Here is a 26,442-nt window from a genome sequence, read left to right as displayed (position 1 = left end):
GAAAGCTGCATCTAGGGACAGACGAAGGAACTGAGAATGGGGAATAGCATTTTTACAGGAGACAGGGTGGGAAGAGGTTTGGTCAAGATAACTGCGTGAGTCTGTAGGTTTATGAAAGTTGTTCATCAACAGGTTGTCTCCAGAAATGGAGAAAGAGAGATCGAGAACGGGGATGGAGGTGTCCCAAATGGAGCAAGCAAATTTAAGGACAGGGTGGAAGTTAGATGCAAAGTTGATAAAACTGACAGGCTCAACATGGCTGTATGATGCGGCACAAATGCAGTCTTCAATGTTGCGGAGGAAAAGATGGGGAGCATTATTAGGGAAGGCTCAGAATATGGACTGTTCTACATAACTAACGGAGAGGCAGATATAGCTGGGGGCCATGCGGGTGCCCATGGCTAACCCATTGAGTCTGGAGAAAATATGAGGACCCAAAGGAAACATTGTTGAAGGGTCAGGACCAGTTCTCCCAAACGGCGGAGGGTGGTTGAGGGGAACTGATTGGTCCTTTTATTGAGAAAGACACGGGGAGCTTTAGGGCCTTCTTGATGGGGTTAGAAGTATAATGGGACTGGACATCCATGGTGAAAATGAGGCACTTATGGCCAGGAAAGTTAATGAAGAGATTGAGAGCATAGAAGTGTCCTGGATGTCGGTGGGAAAGGACTGAACCAAGGTGGAGAGAACAGAATTGAGGTATTAGGACATGAGTTCCATGGGATAGGAGCAGGCACAGACAGACCTTCCCAGACAGTCTGGTTTGTGGATTTTGGGTAGGAGGTAGAAGCAAGCAGTGCTTGGTCTGAGGACAATGAGTTTGGTGGCAGGGGATAAGGTCGGTGACGGTGTTACAGTTTTCTTGATGGTCTGCAGTGAGGTCCTCTTCAAGGAGTAGGTATAAGGAGCTGTCAGAGCTGCTGCCATGCCTCAGCAAGGTAGAGTTCAATTCGCCACAGTACCTCCTTTGTCTGTGGGTGTGATGGTAAGGTTGGGATTAGTGCGGAGACGGAGGATGGCCTGTTGGACTTCATCAGTCAAGGGACTGAATTCTAAGGACATGAGGTGATGTTGCAGCTCTATAAAACTCTTGTTAGACAACACTTTAGATTATTGTCTTCAGTTCTAGTCACCTCATTCTCGGAAGCACATGGAAGGACTAGAGAGGCTGCAGAGGAGATTTACAAAGATGCTGTCTGGATTAGAGAGCATGTCTAATGATGAAAAATTGAGTGAACTCGGGCTTTTGTCTTTGAGTAAAGGCAAATGAGATAAACCTTGATAGAGGTATTGTTCCTTTTCACACCTTCTGGTATATTGGGCAGCATTTTGTCGTTTCCATAGCATACGACTGTTTCTTTTACGAGGCTAGGTTGCTAGCTCAACGCTAAATGCAGCACGAATGGAAAGCATGCAGGGTGCTGGCCCGATTTGAACTTGGGATCATTCGTCTGGAAGTCTGGTGTTGATTCCACTACACTACTGACCAACACCTGATAGAGGTGTACAAGATGATAACAGACATAGAGTGGACAGTCAACGCCTTTTTCACAGGGTGACAATGGCTAAGAGAGGACATACTTTTAAAATGACATCCAAAGTAGGTTTCATTTTCAAACAGACAATATGGTGCACACGTTCAATGCCCTGCCAGGGATGGTAGTAGAGGCAGATGCATTTAGAAAAAGCACATGAATGATAGGACAATGGAGGGCTGTGTGAGAAGGAATGGGTTTAGAACAGTAGAAACTTTTTGACAAGGACAGGCTATTTGGCTCAACAACGCATGCCAAATTCATATTCACATAGTGTGTTGAAATAACTATAGAGTTTAGATTTGTAAGTCTCTAAGATACTACTCTCAGCTACACAACTAGGTAGTTTGTTCCATGTGTCCACAACTCGACTGTGTAAAGAAATGCTTCCTGACAGTAGTCTAAAATCTCCTCTTAACCAGTCTGCACCTATGGCCCCATGTCCTTGATGATGGATTAATCGTGAAGTAGCATCTGGCATCCACTTTACTTATATCCTTAATGATTTTGAACACTTCTATCATGTCTCCTCTCATTCTACGTCTACTTAGGCTATAAAGATTTAATTCTTTCAATCTTTCTTCATAGCTCATATCCTGCAGTCCTGGAATGAGTATAGTCGCCCTTCTCTGAACTCTCTCTAGTGCCTTCACATCCCTCACAAAATATGGTACACAGCATTTAATGTGTGGCCTCACAAATGCATTATAGAGCTGAAGGAGAATTTTTTTTGACCTGAACTCCACTGAGCCAATTATATAGCCAACATTCTATTAGCCTTCCTAATCGCTTCTGTGCATTGTTTGGATATTGATCGTGATGAGTTTTCCAGGCCACCCAAATCCTTCTCATACAGTGCAGTTTCTTACTCAAGACACCCCAATGTATATTTATATATAATATTCCTACTCCTATATGTAATTCTTTACATTTACTGTCATTAAATTTCAGCTACCGTTTATCTGCCCACATCTAGATTTTGTTTAGATCTAACTGTATTGATTCTGCCACCTGAATGTTATCAGCCCATCCCACTAATTTTGTGTGATTGGCAAACTTTACTGGCTTATTTACTATGCGCTTATCCAAATTATTTGTGTAAATTAAAACAACAGTGCTCCAAAACCAATCGCTGCAGAAGCCCATTTTTAACATCTTACAGGTGTGAGAATGATCCTCTCGCCATAACTCATTTTCTGTTTTTGAGCCACTTCTGTATCCATTTGCACACCTTATCCTGAATCCTTATCTTCTGTAATTTGATTATTAACCTCTTGTGGGTACCTTGTCAAAAGCCTTCTGAAAGTCAAAGTAAATTATAATAACCACCCTATTGTTATCATAAATTTCAGTTACGTCTTGCTAAATCTTAGTATATTAGTAAAAAATGATTTTCCCTTTCTGAACCCATGCTGGCTTTCGGCTAACATGCCTTTTCTTATCAGCTGCTTTTGCAGCTCCGTATCTACTCATATACAGTATAGTCTTATATACTGGGACAATGTTACACATTTCCAGCCCTTCAGGAGTTCACCAGTCTTCAATGACTTTTGAAAAATACATGTTAGGAGTTTACATATATAATCACAGATCCCTTTAAGTACCCTTGCATATATGTTGTTTGGCCCTGGAGATTTATAACCTTTCAGCTTTGTCAGCTAAAACAGGACCTCACCTCCTAAGATCACCAAGTCATTTAAAACAACCTTATTTTTCCATACAATGACTGGCATATTGGTAACATCTTGGACCAGATTGAAAGGTTGGCACAACACAAGTGTCAGGGCATGTACTGTGCTCTTCTGTTCTATGTTGTCAGTTAGTGTGTAATGTTGGCTTGAAGAAGGAGACAAGGGGTGGCAGAGGATTGTTTTTCAGAGGGGAGGCTAGTTAGAAGCAGTGTACCACAGGGGTCAGTGCTGTGCCCTCTTTCATTCGTTACTTTGGAAGAGAATGTAGATGCATGGTTAGTAAGTTTGCAGATGATGCTAAAATTAGTGGTACACTGGACAGTCTACATGGCAAAAAAGACAAGTAAAGTTTACATGAAGTAAAGTTAAATTCAATGTCCCATTTTGTTCAGACAAACTAGGGCAGGACCTCCACAGTAGATGATTGAGCTCTTGAGAAATGTTGTAGAATAGAAAGATCTAGGGATGCAGGTACTTAGTTCCTTCAACTGGTAACACGGGTAGCCCGGGCAGAGAGAAACACTTTTGGCGTGGTGCTCTTTATCAGTCAAGATACTGAATGCAGGGGTCAGGACGCCATGTGTCGGATCTCGGTAATTTTCAATCCCTGGCTTCTTTTAGTTCAGGAATGAGCCAAAACATTGATTCTTCACAATCATTTATTTTAAAGTTTAAACCAAGATACAGAGAATTTGATACTAGCTGAGGTGCCAAGAAGCAAGCAGAAACGAAAGAGATACAATAGATTCAATGAAAAGATGTCGCCTTTGAAAACTGTATCACCTTTATACCCAAGTTAATGGAAATTTCTTAGACAAGTAGAATCTAATCAGTGGTTGTACAATTATAGGTGCGTGGGTAATGAGCCCAGCACTTAGCCAACTGAAAAATAAGAAGGTACTGTACATGTAAGTGCTATACCGCCTTCTGCCAGTAAGCGGGGACAAATACCAGATATTGTGAAAAATACACGAGTTTGTTAGAGATACCAATTATGTCAACAAAAAACTACGATTAAAACTCGATTTTAGTCTTGCATTAATTCACCTGATATCTTTAAAAAAGTATTAAATAAAATCAATTCCAACAGTCCTCCATTTTATTCAATAAGGTAGTATGTTACAATCACTGCATCTGAAAATTCAGAGACAGAAAATCTTAGAAAGTTCTACGTTACAGAGTAATTAAAAACGACTTTGATCGTATAGTAATAAAAGGATTATGGGTTCTTAAAGGCATCTATACTATTCTGACATGATTGGATACATTAGGAATACTTACACAAGTTTAAATTTGTTGGAGCAATTTTTGGGTTTTTCACATTTACAGTTCACAAATTACTTGTGCTTCAAGTCCTCCCACAGCACGTATCGTAATCTGGAGTCACTTTACCTCACTTGTAGTGGCTGGTTTGTATCCACCTACTTTCACCTTCTGCCTTGACTGCTGAATTGGTAATTAACAGTACTTGCTAAGGACCTTCCGCCAAGCTCCGAGTGGTTCCTTACGTCGTTTTTTGACCACGACCCAGTCACCAGGAATCAAGGTGTGTCCTCCTTCCCAGAGACCGCTTCAAACAGCAGGAACCTGTTGAGAAAGACTAAACAACTTGGGTTAGTTTTACACAATTATCAACTAAACTTCTGAGATAATGCGTATATCAGTGACTTTGAGATCGAGAGCTTCCAGTAGTGATGTAGGTTGCCCTGTTACCACAAGAACAGTGGAATACTTGGAGCACCAAGCGGCTGTCACTTCACAGAATCATAGAAATCTACAGAACATTACAGGCCTTCAGTGAACATTTTGTGTCGACCTTGTAACCTACTCCAGAAACTGCTCAAAATTACCCTAGCCCATTGTCCTCTACTTTTCAAAACTCTATGTACCTATCTAAGAGTCTCTTAAAAGATCCTATTGTATCTGCCTCTACCACTGTCGCTGGTAGTGCATTCCACGCAGCCAGAACACTCTGTATAAAAAACTTACCTCTGACATCCTCCTTGTACCTACTTCCAAGCACCTTAAAACTGTGCCCCCTCGTTTTAGCCATTTTAGCCCTGGGAAAAAGCCTGTCTTTTCACACGATCAAGGCTTCTCAACATCTTATACACCTCTATCAGGTCACCTCTCATGGAGAAAAGGCAAAGTTCACTCAACCTATTCTCATAAGGCATGCTCTCCAATCCAGGCAACATCCCTGTAAATCTCCTCTGCACTCTCTCCATAATCTCAACATCCTTCCTGTAGTGAGGTGACCAGATCTGAACACAGTACTCCAAGTGAGGCCTAAGTAAAGTCTTACATAGCTTTATTATTACCTTGTGGCTCTTGATCTCATTCCCAGGGTTGATGAAGGCTATCACACCATACACCTTCTCACAACAATGTCAACTGTGCAGCAGCTTTGAGTGTCCTATGGACATGAACCCCCAAATCTCGCTGATCCTCCACACTTCTGAGAGTCTTGCCATCAATTTTACATTCTGTCTTCAAATTTGACTGACCAAAATGAACCATTTCTCACTTACCTGGGTTAAACTGCATCTGCCACTTCTCAACCACAGGATTTATTCTTAACTCACTAATTTATGAAGGTTCATCTCTTAGCTCATTAGAATTGCAACTCCTAATTTCTTAGTAGGGATCCACCACAGACAAAGTAGCATACAGTTTTGTTCCCACTCATAAACTCCCTTTAAGTGGTGTGCTGAAGCAGAATCAAATGATTTCTCTGACAATTCAAGATCAGAGGAAGCTTTTCTACCTCCTGGATGTGCATCAAAAATTCCTTTCTTTGACCAATGAATTCTTCAAATTCTGTTTCTTTCAAGTAACCGGTCCCATATTGTGCGGCCAAAACTACTGGGTCCCGGTAATTATTGATCTTTTACGAGTTTAGAATGAGCAAGTTGAACAACTACAGAGATAGCGCAGTGCAGTGCAGTTAAACAATAAGATGCAAAATCATAATAAGGTAAATTGTGAGGTCAAGAATCTATCAACAGAATATAGAACATTACAGCACAATACAGACCATTCAACCCATGTTGTTGTGACATTTTAAACAGCCTCGGCACTATGGAGGTCGACGGGGGGAATATGGGGTTGCGGGGAGCGGGGGTGGTGGTGCTACCTCCCTGCAATGAGTTTTTGCAGGGTGGGATGTCTGACATTGCAACGGTGAAGGGTCATACATTCTGGCAGAATAATGAATACAGTCTATCGTGATGAAGCTGTTTATCACAATTAGAAATGAAATACTTTAAGTCGACATCATCAGTTAGCCCAGTCCTAATGCCCTGCACTGGGTGACCGTTCTGATCCGAACCCGCCCATCCCCGACTCATTTTCCTTTCACTCCTTGCCAAAATCCATCCCAGACCATCACTTTTCTCCCATTTGAATTCCCCGCCAGCGGCTGCCCTCAGTCATATTCCCGGTGCTGCGAACCGCCAGCCCCGTCACTGTGGCGCCAACACTCTCCGGTTGTCTCCGCTCCCCGTCAGCCGCTCTCCCGGCCCAATCCTCCCCCCACACTCTCTCAACCTCCGTGTCGGTCCGCCACACTCTGTACAATAGTCTGATAACTGCAAGATCGAAGCTGACCGTCCCCACACACGGGCCCCGCGTCCGACCCATGCCAGTCCGCACACTCACCGCGCTGGGGGCTGCGACTGTCGGCCGGCGGGGCCGCCTTCGTCTTCGGCTCTTAGGCCCGCCGGGTGTTCGACAGGAAGGGTCGCCGAGCCGGAGTCTGAGCGGGAGAAGGGAATCGGTGGCCAAGAGGTCAGGAATTGGGGGAATTGTGCCCGTGGGGGAGAGGAGGCGACCGGGGAGCCCCAAGCTGGGGCGGCACGGCCCAGTCGGAAGGTCGGGGAGCGGAGCCCCAAGCTGAGGGAGCGAAGCCGGGAGACTGGAGAACCAAACGTGAGAATCAGGAGGCTGGAAGCCTGGATCCAGGGGAGAGGGAATCAGATCAGGAAGTAGGGAACCTGCATGTGGGTGAGGGGAGACTGATCCTGAGGAGCTCGATGGAGGCAGAGGACCTGGATCTGGATCTGGAGCCTGGATGCCACAATTTACAGGCGGGAATATGTTGCCAGGGTCTGAGGAAAGAGGCAGGGAGTCGAGCCTCAGGAACAGGCAGTTGGCCCAAAGTTGAACACGATGGATAGAAACTGGGATCCTGGTGATGAGAGAGTGAAAGTGTGAAGTGAGGGCAGGGGAACGGTTGGAGATCATCAGGAGCTGAACGACGAAGAGAGACCGGCGGTAGGACGGGTGTAGGGTACACAGCTACACCATAACTACAGCGTAGATTGGACGCCAAATTATATATTGACCTTAAGAGATGGTGTCTCATGTAATGACATCAGTGTAAGGCGGTTGCTTTTGGTTGGTTTGTAATTGAAATAAAGGGCTTCTCATTAAAAATACAAAAAGTCGAATCCCAACTCTTACGGAGCAGATGAAGGTAAAAATGATAGTAAAATAGGTCTATCTGTGTGTGAGCGAGTTCGAGCTGCGGGGTCGGGGAAGGGCCTGGCTGAGCGGGAGGATGGTATCGGGCGAGAGGCCTGTCAATGAGCGGAGAAGGGTTGGACAAGACGCAGAAGGAGACAACCAAGTGGTCAGAAACTGAGCAGACACTAGCATGGAAAAATAAAGAATGTGGCGATGCAGAGGCGCCAGAGGATTTCCGGAGCTAGGAAACCAGACCCGAAGAGATCTCCTAAAAAGTACAGAAGGCCGAATCATGGATCTTATGGAGTCGATGAAGGTAAAAATGATCTTAAAGTCGATCTGTCTGTGTGTGTGAGAGAGTTTGAGCGATTAAATGTCAAGGAAAAATTGCTGTATCAAGTTTAGTTTTAATATAAAATTAACACATTTGTCTCCTGTGTTGAATGAAGTGGTTCGTGAATGAATGTTCATGGTCTTCTGTTGCTGTCGTCCATCCCTTCAAGTTTTGACATGTTTTGCATTCGGAGACGCAAACACGAGAAAATCTGCAGATGCTGGAAATTCAAGCAACACACACAAAATACTGGTGGAACGCAGCAGGCCAGGCAGCATCTATGGGAAGAAATACAGTCGAAGTTTCAGGCCAAGACCCTTTGTCAGGACTAACTGAAAAAAGAGATAGTAAGAGATTTGAAACTGGGAGGGGGAGGGGAGATCTGAAATTATAGGAGAAGACAGAAGGGTGAGGGATGAAGCTAAGAGCTGGAAAGTTGATTGGGAAAAGGGATACAGTGCTGGATAAGGAAGAGGATCTTCAGACGGGGGTCCTCGAGAGAAAGAAAGGTGGAGGGGAGCCCAGAGGAAGATGGAGAGCAGGCAAGGAGTGATTGTTAGAGGGACAGAGAGATGAAAAGGGGGGGGGAATAATAAATAAATAAGGGATGGGGTAAGAAGGGGAGGACAGGCATTAATGGAAGTTAGAGAGATCAGTGCTCATGCCATCAGGTTAGAGGCTACCCAGATGGAATATAAGGTGTTGTTCCTTTAACCTGAGTGTGGCTTCATCTTGACAGTAGAGTAGGCCATGGATTGACATAGCAGAATGAGCAATGGACGTGGAATTAAAACGTGTGGCCACTGGGAGATTCTGCTTTCTCTGGCGGACAGAGCGTAGGTGTTCAGTGAAACGGTCTCCCAGTTTGTGTCAGGTCTCACCAATTTATAGAAGGCCACAGCTGGAGCACTGGACGCAGTATATCACAGCAGCCGACTCACAGGTGATGAGTCGCCTCACCTGGAAGGACTGTCTGGTGCCTTGAATGGTGGTGAGGGAGGAAGTGTAAGGGCAGGTGTAGCACTTGTTCTGCTTACAAGGATAAGTACCGGGGGGGAGATTGGTGGGAAGGGATGGGGGGACGAATGGACAAGGGAGTTGTGTAGGGGATGATCCCTGCAGAAAGCAGAAAGAGGGTGGGAGGGAAAGATGTGCTTGGGGGTGGGATCCCGTTGGAGGTAGCGGAAGTAATGGAGAATGATATGTTGGACCCGGAGGCTGGTGGGGTGGTACGTGAGGGCAAGGGGAACCCTATCCCTAGAGGGGTGGCGGAAGGATGGGGTGAGCGCAGATGTGCATGAAATGACAGAGATGCATTTGAGAGCAGAGTTGATGGTGAAGGAAGGGAAGCCCCTTTCTTTAAAAAAGGAAGACATCTCCTTCATCCTGGAATGAAAAGCCTCATCCTGAGAGAAGATGCGGCGGAGACAGAGGAATTGAGAGAAGGGGATGGCATTTTTGCAAGAGACAGGGTGGGAAGAGGAATAGTCCAGGTAAGTCCGTAGGCTTATAGTAGACATCAGTAGATAAGCTGTTTCCAGAGATAGAGACCGAAAGATCAAGAAAGGAGAAGGAGGTGTCAGAAATGGACCAGGTAAATTTAAGGGCAGGGTGAAAGTTGGAGGCACAGTTAAAGAAGTCAACGAACTCAGCGTGCGTGCAGGAAGCAGCGCCAATACAGTCGTCGATGTAGCGAAGGAAAAGTAGGGGACAGATACCAGTATAGCTTGGAACATGGACTGTTCCACAAAGCCAACAAAAAGGCAGGCATAGCTGGGACCCATACAGGTGCCCATGGCCACACCTTTAGTTTGGAGGAAGTACAAGGAGCCAAAGGAGAAATTATTAAGAGTAAGGACTAATTCAGCAAGACGGAAGAGAGTGGTGGTAGAGGGGAACTGGTTAGGTCTGGAATCCAAAAAGAAGCGGAGAGCTTTGAGACCTTTCTGGTGGGAGATGGAGATATATATGGACTGAACATTCATGGTGAAAATTAGGCAGTGGGGACCAGGGAACTTAAAATCATCGAAAAAATTCAGAGCGTGAGAAGTGTCACGAACATAGGTGGGAAGGGATTGAACAAGGGGGGATAAAACAGTGTCGAGGTATGCAGAAATGAGATCGGTGGGGCAGGAGCAAGCTGAGACAATGGGTCTACCTGGACAAGCAGGTTTATGGATCTTGGGTAGAAGGCAGAAACGGGAAGTGCGGGGTGTGGGAAGTATGAGGTTGGTGGCAGTGGATGGGAGATCCCCAGAGCTGATAAGGTTGGTGATGGTGTGGGAGACAATGGCCTGGTGCTGCTTAGTGGAGTCATGATCGAGGGGTAAATAAGAGGAGGTATCAGCTGTCGCTGTGCCTCGGCAAGGTAGAGGTCAGTACGCCAGACTACAACAGCACCCCCCTTATCGGCGGGTTTTATAGTAAGGTTAGGATTGTTGCGGAGGGAGTGGAGAGCAGAGCGTTCGGAAGGAATGAGGTTGGAATTGGAACAAGGTGTGGTGAAGCGGAGATGGTTGATGTCCCACCGGCAGTTAGCAATTAAGAGATCCAGAGCAGGCAGAAGACCAGAGCGGGGTGTCCATGAAGAGGAGGAGGAGTGTTGAAGGCAGGAGGGGTCATTAGGGGTGGGAGAGTCCTTGCCGAAGAAGTAGGCTCGAAGATGGAGCCGGCGGAAGGAGAGTTCAGCGTCATGGCGCCCGCAGAACTGGCTGAGGTCTGGGCAAAGGGGAACAAAGGTAAGGCCCTTACTGAGGACAGAGCGCTTTGCCTCAGAGAGTTGAAGGTCGGAGGAGATGGTAAGGACCTGGCACGGATGAGAGCTGGGATCAAAGGGGGGAGGGAGGCCTGATGAAGAGTCTCGGTCTGAAACGTCGACTGTAATTCTTCCTCCAGATGCTGCCTGGCCTGCTGGGTTCCACCGGCGTTTTGTGTGTGGTGCTTGCATTCAGAGATGCTGTTTTTCACACCACTGTTATAGGGAGTGATTATTTGAGTTACTGTGCCTTTCCTGTCAGCCTGAACCAGTCTGGCCATGCATCTCTGAACTTTCTCATTAACAAAGCACTTTTGCACAGAGTACTGCCACTCAGGATGTTTTATTGTTGTTGTTTATCCTAGCGTTCTCTGTAAAATGGAGATATTGTTGTGTGTGAAAAGCCTCAGAGGTCAGTAGGTTGAGACACTCAAACCATCCTGTCTGGTATCAACAATCACCCACACTTTGACTTGAATACTACCTGACTTGCCTGTTCCTGGGTAATGCTAAGTTCATCTTTCTCTTTACGCACCTCAGTCTCGATCTGCTTCTCCCTTTTTACCTTGCTCAAAGAAGTAATTGAGGCCAGTCTTTTAAAGATTAGCTTAATTTATCACATGTATATTGAAGCATTCAGTGAAATACATCATTTTGTGACAGCAAACAGCACAGTCCGAGGATGTGCTGGTGGACAGTTCACAAGTGTCACCATGCTTCTGGTAACAACGTTGTATTCCCAAAATTCACCAACCTGAACCTATACATCTTTGGAATGTGGGAGGAAACCGGAGCACCCAGAGGAAATCCGTGCAGTCATACAAACTCCTTACAGACATGGGTGGGAATTGAGCCCCATTGTGATTGTTGGTATTGCAAAGCGATTTCAGTATTGACTACGCAATAGTGATACCCCAGAGGGAGTTCTGAACTGTTGTTTGTTTGGAACATGTCCTGGTAAACAAGTTCAAATGAGCTGAAGGAAGGACTCAATAAGGATGTACCAGTTTCTTCCAGTGCCCGGCTTTGTACTGACAAAGCAATTTCTAAGTGGGGAGAACATACAGAAATCAGAGTTGCAAAGGGACTTGTGCGACCTCATGCAGGATTCCCTAAAGGGTAACTTGCAGTTTGAGTCAGTGGTAAGGAAGTTCATCATCACACTGTGTTGGTCATTGACACAGAAATTATGCATTTCATCATACATTTCGATATATACATATATAAGAAAACAAGGAAATCTGGCACTGTCTCATCTTGTACACCACTGATATCAGTTAAGGGAAAATGCTTGAGGTTCACTCTGTACAATTTGCATCATGGTTTATGTGACGGAAACAATGAAATTGCTTTCTCAATAATTCCAGCAATAAATACAGTGATGAGTACAAAACATCAGAGTTCAACCAGGAGTGCTGAATCACAGTGAAGACAGACGTAAATATAAGCTGTACTTCTGTGTCTTAGATCTTGAGTTTTGGTCAGCTGAGGGCTTTATTCATTGGAGACTAAGGGACTCAGGGTGATTTTATAGAGGTGTAAAATGTTATGGTGGGCACAGATAGGGTGAATGTACTCAGTCTTTTTCCCAGTTTTGGTGAATCAAGAACCAGAGGTTTAAGGTAAGAGTGGAGAGATTTATGATTAACTTTATGTGTCACAATGTCACCGAAACATAGGGTGAAATATGTTGTTTGTGTCAATGGTAAATACAGTCCAAAGTCTGCTGGCGACAGCGTACAAGAGTCACCATACTTCCAGCAGCAACATGGCAGTCCCACATTGTACTAAGCATAATCTGTATGATTTTGAAATGTGGGAGGAAATGGGAGCATTCAGATGAAACCCACACAGTCATGGGGAGAATGTACAAACTCCTATAGACAGCAGTGGGAATTGAACCCCATTTAGTGAATGCTGGCACTGTGAAGTGTTGCACAAACTGACAGCTACTGTATGAGATGGGAGGCTGCAGCTCGTTAAAGCATCTTTCAGGCCATGAAGTGTCATCGAGCCCCACAACAGGGAAAAGGGCTCTTTGGCCCACAATCTCCATGCTGACCCATCAATACTATCGCAGTTGTGAGCATCAGATTTGTTGCCTTCAACAGGGGCCCCCATGCTGCTTTGGGGTGATACTGATTCTGGCTCCCAAGAGATGTGGTGTGAGACAGATGTGGTTCAGGTGAGAATCCAAAAGCACAAACTTGTTTTTAGATAAGTATTTACTGCACAAGGGACACCTGCCAAAGAGGGAATGTCTGTTGTGCCAAAGAACACTTGATATTAGTTGCAGAATGGAGTTGTATACTCAGACTGGAGAACGGACTACAGGACGTGAATTCCAAATGAGAAAGGGGGAATTCAAAGGAGATGTGCAGGGCAAATTGTTTTTCACACAGAGAGTGGTAGCTGCCAGGGATGGTACTAAAGGAAAGTATAATAGAGGTGTTTTGAAAGTCTCATCGATAGGTACATGAATGTGTATGGAATAGAAAGATATGGACATTGTGTAGTTAGAAGAGAGTAGGTTAGTTAGAAATTAATTACTATTTTAATTATTTTGTCAAGGTATGGTGGGGCAAAGGGCCTTTTCCAGTGCTGCGCTATTCCATTTTCTAGATAGTCAGCAGACTCTGGATAGCGTCCCTCATTACCTATAACGTGATCTCTGCAGAGTGGGATTTTTTTTGGCGTGTTGCACCAGTAAGTCAGCCATTCTTGTCTGGTGTGTGGTGTCAGGATTGGTCTCCTTTCGGATTAACCAGGTCACTATATGAACGTTCCTGACTCGATCCTTTTTTTACGAGGCCAAGTGGTTAGCTTGACGCTCAGCACGGCCCGGATGGAAAGTGTGCTCGGTGGGGGGGCGGCCCAGCTTGGATCTGAACTCGGGAACCTTCGCTCCAGAGTCTGGCGCTGATGCCTTTGCGCCAGCAGTCGACATCAGAGTGGGTACTTGACTCTTTTAAGAGTGTCCTTTGTTTTGCAATCTTGGGCCATTCCATGCAAGCAATATTTTTTGTTTTCAATCTGCCACAATTTTACTTTGTACTTTAGTGGAAAGCCACTTTCCATGGACTGTCATTTAACGTGATCTCAGTAATAGGGTGTCCAATCAACTGGTGTTTATCACCATACCCATCCATTATTTAACCCTGTTTTTCCCCACCATGCAGGGGAATGTACTCTCTGTCATAAACTAGCTTTTTCTGGACTAGGAACTGAAAGTACTGATAACACAAGGCGTCTCACACTTCTCTGCAAAATGGCGAGAATTTGAGAGAGTTCAATAACTGTTAAGTGGTTTATTATTGTCACATGTACCAAGTTGCACTGATAAAACTTTGTTTTGCACACCATCCATGTAGATCATTTGTCATGTTAGTGCATTGAGGTTGTATGGGGGAAAAGCAATAAGAGAACGCAGAATAAAGTGTTACAGAGAAAGTGCAGTGTAGGTGCAAGGCCACGATGTGGTAGATTGTGTGGTCATGTGCAAATCGTACTGTAGAAGGGAAGCGTTCAATAGTTTTATAACAGTGGGAGAGAAACTGTTCCTGAGACTGATGGTATATGCTTTCAGAGAGATTGTGGGTGGGTCTTTGATTATGTTGGCTGCTCTACTGAGGCAGTGAGAGCTATGTGCCGAATCGGGCAGAGCAGTTGCCGTACCAAACCGGGATACGTCCCGATAGGATTTTTTTCTACATGATGTATTGAGAGATATTGGTGAGGGTCAAAGGGGACCTGTTCAATTTCTTTAGCATCCTGAGGGAGGAGAGGTGCCGGTGGGCTTTGCAGCCATGGTGTCTGTGTGCTTGGACCAGAACCTTCAAGGTCTCAGAAGAGCCAAAAGGGCCTTGTGTTCCCTCGGATTGAGACATTGCCATCTCAGTGACACCAGACATCTTGGTACTTGTTCACTTTCGATTAAGAGAGCTGGGCTTTGGGTAACTGATTGCGACCATATAGACAATGACATTCAGCCCAAAGTACCACAGGTTACCTCATTATACACAATGGTCGTCATCAAAACAGAGACACAAGGGGCAGCAAATGCTGGGATGTGGAGTGCGAAAACAGGCAGAACCAGAGGTACTAACCAGGTCAGGCAGCATCCAAGGAGAGAAATGGATGGCTGAAGATTCGGGTTGAGATCATTCTGCTGAGATCATTGCCCTTCACTAAGTACCTTTCTTTGACCATAAAGGATAAGTCATAGGAGTAGAATCGGCCATTCGGTTTATCAAGCCTGCTTCACCATTCCACCATGGCTGGTTTATTATCACTCAGCCCAATCATTGAGCCTTTGATGCAGAGATAAATCAAGAACCTGTCAAACTATGAGATCCCCCCTTGTCCTTCTGAATTCCAGCGAGTGCAGACCCAGAGCCATCAAATGTTCCTCGTATGATAACCCTTTTATTCCTTGAATCTTCCTTGTGAACCTCCTCTGGACACTCTCCAATGCCAGCACATCTTTTCTAAGATGAGAGGCCTGAAACTGTTCACAGTACTCAAGGTGAGGCCTCACCAATGCTTTATAAAGCCTCAGCAACACATTCTTGCTCTTGTATTCTAGACCCCTTGAAATGAATGCTAACATGGCATTTCTAAACCTCACCACTGACTCTACTTGCAAGTTAACCTTTAGGGTGTTCTGCAGAAGGACTCCCAAGTCCCTTTGCATCTCAGATTTTTGGCTTTTCTCCCCATTTAGAAAATGTTCTGCACATTTATTCCTAATACCAAAGTGCACGACCATGCATTTTCCAACTTTGTATTTCATTTGCCACTTTCTTGCCCCTTCTCCTAATCTGTCTAAATCCTTCTGGATCCTACCTGTTTCCTCAACACTACCTGTCCTCCACCCTCGTCATATCATCTGCAAACTTGGCAACAAAGTTGTCTATTCCATCAGCTAAATCATTTAATACAGTATAAAATAAGTGGCCCCAACACCGACCCCTGTAGAATATGACTAGTCACTGGCAGCCAACCAGAAAAGTATCCTTTTATTCCCACTCGCTGCCCCCTACCAATCAGGCAATGCTCTAACCATATTAGTAACTTTCCTGTAATACCATGGGCTCTTAACTTGGTAGATAGGATCATGTGTGGCATCTTGTCAAAGTTCTTCTGAAAGTCCAAATATACAACATCCACTGCATCCCCTTTCGTGTCCACAGAATCTCCCATCCGCTCCCCTCATTACTGAGATTCTATCATGACAGCTCCCTTCTTCTCTGTCTTCCCTTTCTGCACCACGGACCCATGCTCAGTGCCTGTAACCTGGTCACCGTGACATTCTCCGGCGAAATCATCCCCCACGAAAGTATCCAAAGCAGTATACTTATTTTTGAGGGGATGGCCACAGGTGTGTTCTGCTCGACCTGCCTATTTCTATTTCTCCTGACAGTCACCCAGCTACTCGCCTCCTGGAACTCCGGGATTTGCTCCCAGAATCATTCTGTTGAGCCTCTTCTGAACTCTTATATAGAACATCACGACAGGCCCTTCAACTCTTGATGCTGTGCCAACGTATTAACCAACTCCAAGATCAATCAAAAGCATACAATTTTCACTGAACCGTTACTGTTCCTCCTCTCTCCTATCTACTGTGCAGTGGATATTCAACAGGTTGCTGCCTGGTCTTGTTCAACCTATCCTTATATTGTCTTCTGAGAATAAGATGAGTGAACTGAGGTTTTTCTCTTTAGGATGAAGAAGCATGAAGGTTAACTTGATAGAGGTTTACAAGATCATAACCGGCATTGATTGAGTGGATACCCAGAGGCTCTTTCCCAGGGCAGAAAGAGGTAAGAAGGGTTTTTTTACAGAGCCTGATAGGTATGCTGAACGACCTCAGGGATAGAGGTAGAGATAGATGAAATTGGTACTTTCAAGAAACTGTCAAAGCATATGGGTGATAGAAAAATTGAGTGTTACTGTAGGAGGGAAGGCTTAGATTAATCCTAGAACAGCTTAAGTGGTTTGCTCGATATTGTTGTCTGAAAGGCCCATACTGTGCTGTGTTGTTCAGTCTCATTCATTGCAGTTTCTTGACCTTCCCGTACATTGCTCACCCCTTCCTTCGTAATTCCCAACTCCTTATGCCTATCTCTCCAGTTTCTCACTCTCGACTTGCCCGCCCCATCTGAACCCCCACTGGTCTTCCTCTTCACTACCCTGCATCCCACTTCCCCTTCCCTGACAACATCTCTTTGACTGACACTTCCTTTCTGTTCTCATCAAGGATGAAGATATTAAGCCATGCTGAGGGGTAACCATATGCAGAGGATCAAATCTGGCTCATGGATGAAGTCCCGCATTTACAAACACCAGGACCGTATGGTAGAATTCCGAAAAGATCCTGATGTTGGCTAGGAATCAATCTGTGAGTATTGACAAGTTTTGGAGGGATGATAGGGGAGGGAGCATGTTTAAAGAAAGTTTACAAATATATTTGTCCAGAGCAACAACCATGCCTGTGATTAGTCCCTGATTCCTGATATGGCTCCATGCTGAAGCCAGTGGAGTTTCTACATCAAGGCACCAGTATACATCTTACTTATTTCATTTAGAGAGCAGCGTGGAACAGGCCCTTCTGGCCCATTGAGCCGTCCTGCCCAGCAACCCACCTATTTAACACTAGCTTAATCACAGCACAATTTACAAACACCAACTAACCTCCCAACTAGTACGTCTTTGGATGGTGGATGGAAACTGAAGCACCCGGAGGAAACCCACCCACTGACGGGAAGAATGTAAAAACTCTTTACAGGTGGGTATACCCTGGGAGCTTCAGTTTCCTTCCACCTATTAATAATTGGTTTATTATTCTCACTCATGACGATATACAGCGAACAACTGTGCACTGAAATGGACCTTGTTTTTTTGTAATTGTGTTCTTTCTTTAGTACATTGCATATAATTTTATTTTCTAGTGAATGCTGCTGATCTGACACTATGAGACTGTGCTGCTGTTGCAAGTAAGTTTTTCGTTGCTCTGTTCACACATTTACTTTAGATATGACAATAAATACGACTGACAGCTACACCGATTATTTAAAAATGTAAGTACATTGAGGTCATACAAGGGAAAAACAATACCAAAATGCATAATATGCACTCAATGGCCATTTTATTAGGCACTCCTGTACACCTGCTCATTAATGCAAATAACTGATTAACCAATCATGTGGCAGCAACTCAATGCATAAAAGCATGCAGACGTGGTCAAGAGGTTCAGTTGTTGTTCAGACCAAACATCAGTATGGGAAAGAAATGTGATTTGGTGAATTTGAATGTTGGTGATGGTTGGTGCCAGATGAGGTGGTTTGAGTATCTCAGAAACTGCTGATCTGCTGGATGTTCATGCACAACAGTCTGTAAAGTTTACAGAGAATGATGTGAAAAGCTAAAAAGATCTGGTGAGCAGCAGTTCTGTGGGAGAAAATGCCCGTTAATGAGAGAGGTCAGAGAAGAATGGTCGGACTACTTGAAAGTGACGGGAAGGTGACAGTAACTCAATTAAGCACAAGTTGCAACAGTGGTATGAGAAATGTATCACTCAGTGGACCACACATTGAATCTTGAGGTGGATAGGCTGCCGTAGCTGAAGACCACGGGTGTCCACTCGGTGGCCACTTTATTAGGGTACAAGAACAATTAATGTGGCCATGGAGTGTATTGGTCACATGTACATTGAGACACAGTGAATTTTGCATCAGTTCAAGTCATGTGCATTGTGAGATCTAAATTACATTTTTATTGCCTGAGAGGACATTTCAAGAGTCTTATTATTGGGCTGTAGGTGTGCTTGTATTCTTGAGCTGCTATATCTTCTGCCCAACAGGAATGGGGAGAAGAGAGAATGACTCGTGTGGTAGGATTCCCTGGTTATATTGGTGGCTTTAAAGGCCTTTAGGTTAATTGGCCACTGTCAATATCCATTAGTGGGTAGTTGAGTGGTAGAATTTAGGGGGAGTTAAGGTGAAACTGTGGAGCATCACAGGCTCATAGCAAAATACTGGAGGAATTTAACAGGTCAGGCAGCATCTATGGACTAGAATAAACAGTTGACATTTTGGGCCAAGACCCTTCATTAGGATGGCATAGGAAGGAAGCAAAAGCCAGAATAATAATTTCATTAGTACATCCAGAATATTGTTTGATGACAATCCACACCTCCTTAAACTCCCGAGAAGTTAAGGACACTGATGCTTTAAGATGCTTTCCTTGTTATTGCATCTATATGCAGGGCTCAAGACAGGTCACAGTGAAGGAGCTAACGGTTCAGATTTGCCAGAAGAGATATGATACTGGTAATATACTATTTGTGGAGGTGTGTTGAAGGCTTTCAGGAAAACAAATAATCTTGTTTCTAAATGGTAAAGTTTTGATGACAGGCTGACTATTTTCTTAGTGCATTCACTGGCACATCAGAAAGTTGGAGTATAAGCAGTCCATTCAACCCAATGATCCTGGCTACTATTTGTGCTCCATATGAGCACTCTTGCATCTTACCTGCATGCCCTCCAATTGATTTCTCCAGCCTCCCAATTCTTCCACGTACAGATTGCTGATCAGACTCAATAGGCAAATGGCCTGATTCTCCTCCTATGTCTTATGGTATTATAGAGAGCATTCTAAATGGTTGCATCACTGCCTTGCTATGGATGAGCCACTGCACAGGATTGCAGAGGGTTTTACATTTAGCCAGCTTTATCGTGGACACCAACCTCCCAAGCGTCGAGGACATCTTCAATGCACGATGCCTCAGAAAGACTGCATCCGTCATTAAGGATCTCCACCACCCAAGACATGTCTTGTTTCCATTATTACAATCAGCGAGGAGGTGCAGGAGTCTGAAGACTCACACTCAACTTTTTAGGTATAAACTCATGAACAATACTTAAATATTTTTGCTCTGTTGTGCACTTTATTAATTTAATTTTGTAATTTGTTCTGCGATTGACACCTTGGTTCCAGTGGAACATTGTTAGATTTCACTGCATACACGTGCACAGTTGTATGACAATAAACTGATACTTCAACTGGATCATTTCAAAACATAATTATATTGAGATACGTAGTATAAATGGAAAAGCAATAACAAAATGTAGAATATGGTTACAGAGCAAGTGCAGTGAAAGTGGAAAATAAGGTGTAAGGTCAGGACAAATTAGATTGTGAGGTTAAAATTTATCTTTATCATAGAAGCGCCATTCAAGACTCCTATGATACAGAACAGGAAACACTGCAGCAGAATACAGTCCCTTTGTTGTGCTGACCTTTTAACCTCATCTAACATCAAGCTAACCTTTTCCTTCCACATAGACCACCATTTTTCTATCATCCATGTACCTGTCTAAGAGTTTCTTAAATGCCTCTTCCACTACACCTGGCAGGGTGTTCCACGCACCCACCCACCACTCTCCATGTGAAGAACTTTCCTCTGACATCCCCCTCTATCTTTCTTCAATCACCTGAAAGTTTGTATTCGTCTTTTCTACTATGGGAGAATGTCTCTGTGTATAAATATTCTATCTAGGCCTCTTATCATCTTGCACACATCTATTAAGTCACCTCTCATCCTCCTTCACTCCGAAGAAAAAAAACCTGGCTTGCAGAACCTATCTTCCTAAGATGTACCCTCCAGTCCAGGCAGCATCCTGATAAATCTCTCTGCACCTTCTCCAAAGCTTACACATTCTTCCTTTAATGAGGTCACCAGAAATTTCAAGTTTTTTTTAATCTTGATGGGAACGGGGAGAAATGTGCATGTTTGGGGTGAGAGAGATTCTTTACTGTATCTTTTGATGTACATGTGAGACAAAAATCTGAATGTGCAGGTTAGGGAGCTCGATATGCAGAGAATAAAGAGCTGACATTTCAGGCCGTGATCTTACATCAGGACTCCCGATAAAGGGTCTCAGCCTGAAACTCGACTCTTTATTCCTCTCCATAGTTGTTGCCTGACCTGCTGAGTTCCCCTGGCATTTTAGGGCATCATGGCAGTGTGGCAGTTGGCATGATGCTATTGCAGCTCACGGCATCAGAGTTCAGATTTCAATTCCGGTATCATCTATAAGCGTTTGTACTTTCTGTCTCTGCCCACGAGGGTTTCCTCTGGGTGCTCCAGTTTCCTCCCACAATCCAAAGACGTACTGATGAGTAGGTTAATTAGTTATTGTAAATATCCTGTGATTATACTGGTGTGAAATAGGTGGATTGCATTGCAGAGCAGCTCTTTGGGTCGAGGGGCCTGATCCACACAATATTTCTTAATAAAACAATAAATGAATAACATGTTGTATGTGTTACTCTAGTATTTGCAAAATGTCTTTTGATTATGCCTCTGAATGTGAATCTCTTGTTCTTACCTTTGCTGTTATTTTACTGCTCCTCTCCCACCATCACCCCTGAACCCCTGTAGTCTCGATCTTGATCAATGACATCCAGGAGTTGAGGCCCGGTCACCAGTCGGAGGGCATGCAGCAAAATGCCATGGAAATGCCCACCGACAGCTGCTTCACAATCAGCTTTAAAGGCAGGAAGCTGGACCTGGTGGCCACCGACACCAAGGAGGCCTGGCACTGGAACTATCGCTTCACCAAACTCAAAAAACGAGACTCCAGCATGAACAAGAATCTGGCGATGCAGAGGCACCAGAGTTTGGAAACCAATGCCTGAAGAGATCTCGTAAAAAATACAGAAGGCCCTATCCCAACTCTTACGGAGTAGATGAAGGTAAAAATGATAGTAAAATCGATCTGTCTGTGCCAGCGAGTTCGAGCGATTAAGTGTTTAGGGAAAAGTGTTGTATCAATTTTTTTAAAATATAAAATTAACGCAATGGTCTCCTGTATCGAATCAAGTGGTTCCTGAATGAACGTCCACGGTCTTCTGTTGCCGTCACCCATCCCTTCAGGGTTTGACATGTTTTGCGTTCGGAGATGCTGTTTTTCACACCACTGTTATAACGTGTGATTATTTGAGTTACTGTTCCCTTCCTGTCAGCCTGAACCAGTCTGGCCCTGCACCTCTGAACTTTCTCATTTTCAAGGCGCTTTTGCACAGAGTTCTGCCACTCAGGATGTTTTTTGTTGTTGTTGTTTATCGGACTGTTCTCTGTAAAATGGAGATACTATTGTGCGTGAAAAGCCCAAGAGATCAGCAGTTTGAAATACTCAAACCATCCTGCCTGGCATCAACAATCATCCACACTTTTCTCCCCATTTTGATGTTTGGTCTGAACAGCAACTGAACCTCTTTACCAGTCTGCATAGTATTATGAATTGGTTGCTGGCAAATGATTAGCTGAATAGATATTTGCATTAACAAGCAGGTATATAGGTGTACTTAGTAAAGTGGTCATTCACTGTACTTCTGAGTATCTTTTGCACTTCTGTAAGATTTAGGTGGAATTAATAAGGAGAAAGGGGACTCTGACTTGAATACTGGCACTGACTTCCCTGTTCCTGGGTGATGCTGAGTTCATCTTTCTCTTTTCGCGTCTCACTCGCGACCTCCTTCTCTCTCTTTACCTCGCTCAAAGAAGGAATTGAGGCCAGTCTTTTAAAGATTAGCTTTATTTATCACATGTATATTGAAGCATTTAGTGAAATATGTCATTTTGCGACGTCGAACACCACAGTCCGAGGATGTGCTGGTGGGCAGCGCACAAGTGTCACCATGCTTCTGGTAACAACGTAGTATTCCGAAAATTCACCAACCTGAACCTATACATCTTTGGATTGTGGGAGGAAACCGGAGCACCCAGAGGAAATCCATGCAGTCATACAAACTCCTTACAGACATGAGTGGGAATTGAGCCCCATTGTGATCGTTGGCATTGCAAAGCGATTTCACTAATGACTACGCAATAGTGATTCCCGAGCCATTAACTAAAAGAGGTAGTTCTGAACTATTGCTTGTTTGAAGCATGTCTTGGTAACCATGTTCAAATGAGCTGAAGGAAGGATTCCATAAGGATGTAACAGTTTCTTCCAGTGCCTGGCTTTGTACTGTCAAAGCAATTTCTAAGTGGGGAGAACATACAGAAATCAGAGTTGCAAAGGGACTTGTGCGACCTCCTGCAGGATTTCCTAAAGGGTAACTTGCAGTTTGAGTCAGTGGTAAGGAAGTTCATCCTCACACTGTGTTGGTCATTGACACGGAATTTATGCATTTCATTGTACGTTTTGATACATACAAATATAAGAAAACAAGGAAATCTTTTTTTTTTCTTTACTAAAGTTAGGCTGGCACTATCTCATCCAGTACACTACTGATATCAGTGAAGGGAAAATGCCTGAGGTTCACTATGTACAATCTGCATCTTGGTTTATGTGACTGAAACAATGGAATTGCTTGCTCATGGAAAGGAGACAAAGTAAACAGTACAGATGTTAATAATTCCAGCAATAAATACAGTGATGAGTACAAAACATCAGAGTTCAACCAAGAGTGCTGAATCACAGTGAAGACAGGTGTAAATATAAGCTGAACTTCTGCATCTTAGATCTTCAATATTGGTCAGCTGAGGGCTTTATTCATTGGTGACTGATGGTGATCTTATAGATCATGGGGGGCTCAGATAGGGTGGTGATACTCTGTCTTTTTCCTAGCTTTGCTGAATCAAGAACTGGAGGGCATAGGTTTAAGCAAGAGAGGAGAGATTTCTGGTTAACTTTATGTGTCACAATGTCACGGAAACATAGGGTGAAATATGTTGTTTGTGTCGATGGTAAATACAGTCTGAAGACTCTGTTGGGGACAGCGTACAAGAGTCGCCATGCTTCCAGCACCAACATGGCAGTCACACATTGTACTAAGCATAATCTGTATGATTTTGAAAAGTGGGAGGAAATGGGAGCATTCAGAGGAAACCCACACAGTCATGGGGAGAATGTACAAACTTCTATAGACAGCAGTGGGAATTGAACCCCATTTAGTGAATGCTGGCACTGTGAAGTGTTGCACAAACTGACAGCTACTGTATGAGATGGGAGGCTGCAGCTCGTTAAAGCATCTGACAGGCCATGAAGTGTCATAGATTTGTTGCCTTCAACAGGGGCCCCAAAGCTAATTTGGGATGACACTGATTTTGCTTCCAAGAGCAGTGGTTTAAGACAGATGTGGTTCAGTTGGGAATCCAAAAGCACAATCTTAGCTGAGCATTTACTGCATGAGAGACACCTGCCGAAGAGGGAATGTCTGTTGTGCCAAAGAGCACTGGCTGATATTAGTTCCAGAATGGAGTTTTATACTCAGACTGGATAATGGCGTGTACGGCATGCATTTCAAATGAGAAAGGGTAAATTCAAAGGAGATGTGTGGAGCAAGTTGTTTTTCCCAGAGAAAGTGGTGGCTGCCAGGGATGGTACTAACGGAAACTATAATAGAGGTGTTTTGGAAGGCTCTTCGATAGGTACGTGAATGTGTAGGGAATGGAGAGATATGGATATTGTGTAGGCAGAAGAGAGTAGGTTAGTTAGGAATTCATTACTATTTTAATTATTTTGGCCACGTATTGTGGGGTAAGGAGCCTTTTTCAGATCTGTGCTGTTCCATTTTCTAGACAGTTAGCAGACTGGATGGAGTCTCTCATTACCTCGACTGTGATTTCTGCAGAGTGGGTACTTGACTCTTTTAAGAGTGTCCTTTGTTATGCAATCTTAGGACATCCCATCCAACCGATATTTTTTTTTTCTAATCTGTCACAATTTTACTTTGTACTTTAGTGAAAAGCCACCTTCCATGGACCGTCGTTTAACGTGATCTATATCTCAGTAGCAGGGTGTCCAATCAACTGGTATTCATCACCACATTCATCCATCATTTAACCCTTTCTTTCCCCACCATGCAGGAGAATGCATCCTCTGTCCTTTGGGAACTGAAAGTCCTGACAGCACAAGGCGTCTCACGTTTCTGCAAGATGGCAACAACTAGAGACAGTTCAATAACTATAAGTGTTTATTATTGTCACATGTACCAAGATGCACTGATAAAACTTTGCTTTGCACACCATCCATGTAGATCATTTTATCACATTAGTGCATTGAGGCTGTACACTGAAAAAGCAATAAGAAAATGCAGAATAAAGTGTTACAGTTACAGAGAAAGTGCAGTGTAGCTGCAAGGCCGTGATGTGATAGATTATGTGGTCAGGTGTAATTTGTATTGTACAAGAGAAGCGTTCAATAGTTTTATAACAGTGGGAGAGAAACTGTTCCTGAGACTGATGGTACATGCTTTCAGAGAGATTGTGCAGGGTGGATGGGTCTTTGATTATGTTGGCTGCTCTGCTGAGGTAGTGAGAGCTGTGTGCCGAATCCATTGACTAGTTTCTGTGATATGTTGAGCTGTGTTCACAGCTCACTGCAGTTTCCTACATTCATGGTCAGAGCAGTTGCCGTACCAAACTGCGATACATCCCGATAGGATTTTTTCTGCATGATGTATTGAGAAATATTGGTGAGTGTCAAAAGGGACCTGTTCAATTTCTTTAGCATCCTGAGGGAGGAGTGGTGCCGGTGGGCTTTGTAGCCATGGTGTCTGTGTGCTTCGACCAGAACCTTCAAGGTCTCAGAAGAGCCTAAAGGGCCTTGTGTTCCCTCGGATTGAGAGATTGCCATCTCAGTGACACCAGACATCTTGGTGCTTGTTCACTTTCGATTAAGAGAGGTGGGCTTTGGGTAACTGATTGCTACCATACAGACAATGACATTCAGTCCAAAGTACTACAGGTTATCTCATGATACACAATGGTCATCATCAAAACAGAGACACAAGGGGCAGCAAATGCTGGGATGTGGATGCGAAAACAGGCAGAACTAGAGGTACTCAACAGGTCAGGCAGCATCCAAGGACAGAAATGGATGGCTGAAAATTCGTGTTCAGATCATTCTGCTGAATAGATTTGACCTGACCTGCTGAGTTTCTCCAGTAGCTCGACTTTGCACATGGTGAAACAGTCAATGTGTGATTGTCATATACGATGAGAGTAGTTCAGCTCCCTGTCCTCTCCGCTGCAGCTTTTACCCTTCTCCACTTTACTCTCTGCTCCCGTCTAACTTTTCCCTTCCTCACCCTTATCCTTAAATTCTCTGTTCCCCCACCCCCACAACATCTGTGGCCATTTCTGGCCTTCTCTCCCCTCCCTTTGCCTTCTCATGCCACCTTCCACCCCCACTTCATCTTTGCCCTCTTCTCATCACCCTTCTTGGAACATAAAACATAGGAGCAAAATCAGGTTATTCGGTTTATCAAACCTGCTTCGCCATTCCATCATGGCTGGTTAATTATCCCTCTCAACTGAATATTGGTGCCTTCTCCACGTAACCTTTGACGCACAGGTTAATCAAGAACTTGTCAAACTGTGCTTTAAGTATATCCAGTGACTTACCCTTTGCAACTGTCTGTGGCAAAATATTAGATTAGATCATGAGGACACGCAGTCCTCTTTTATTGTCATTTAGTAATGCATGCATTAAGAAATGATAGAATATTCCTCTGGTGTGATATCACAGAAACACAGGACAGACCAAGACTGAAAAACTGACAAAACCACATAATTATAACATATATTTACAACAGTGCAAGCAATACTGTAACTTGATGAAGATCAGGCCATGGGCACGGTAAAAA

General features: G+C 44.0%; 1 long non-coding RNA gene across 2 annotated transcripts in view; it reads left to right on the top strand.

The window, feature by feature from the left end:
- The first annotated feature begins 6,724 nt into the window (after nt 1-6,724).
- Nucleotides 6,725-26,442, top strand: part of LOC140209499 (uncharacterized) — a 39,061-nt gene continuing 19,343 nt past the window's right edge. For both annotated transcript variants that reach the window (XR_011889001.1, XR_011889000.1), the window contains exons 1-4: nt 6,725-8,009; nt 16,506-16,604; nt 17,042-17,182; nt 21,227-21,540. This is a non-coding gene — a long non-coding RNA (uncharacterized lncRNA). The remainder of the gene's footprint in view (nt 8,010-16,505; nt 16,605-17,041; nt 17,183-21,226; nt 21,541-26,442) is intronic.

The sequence above is a fragment of the Mobula birostris genome, chromosome 14, assembly GCF_030028105.1.
Source record: "Mobula birostris isolate sMobBir1 chromosome 14, sMobBir1.hap1, whole genome shotgun sequence".
Taxonomy (NCBI): Eukaryota; Metazoa; Chordata; class Chondrichthyes; order Myliobatiformes; family Myliobatidae; genus Mobula; species Mobula birostris.
Note: the sequence above shows the minus strand (reverse complement) of the source record. Positions and strands in the feature narration are given on the sequence as shown.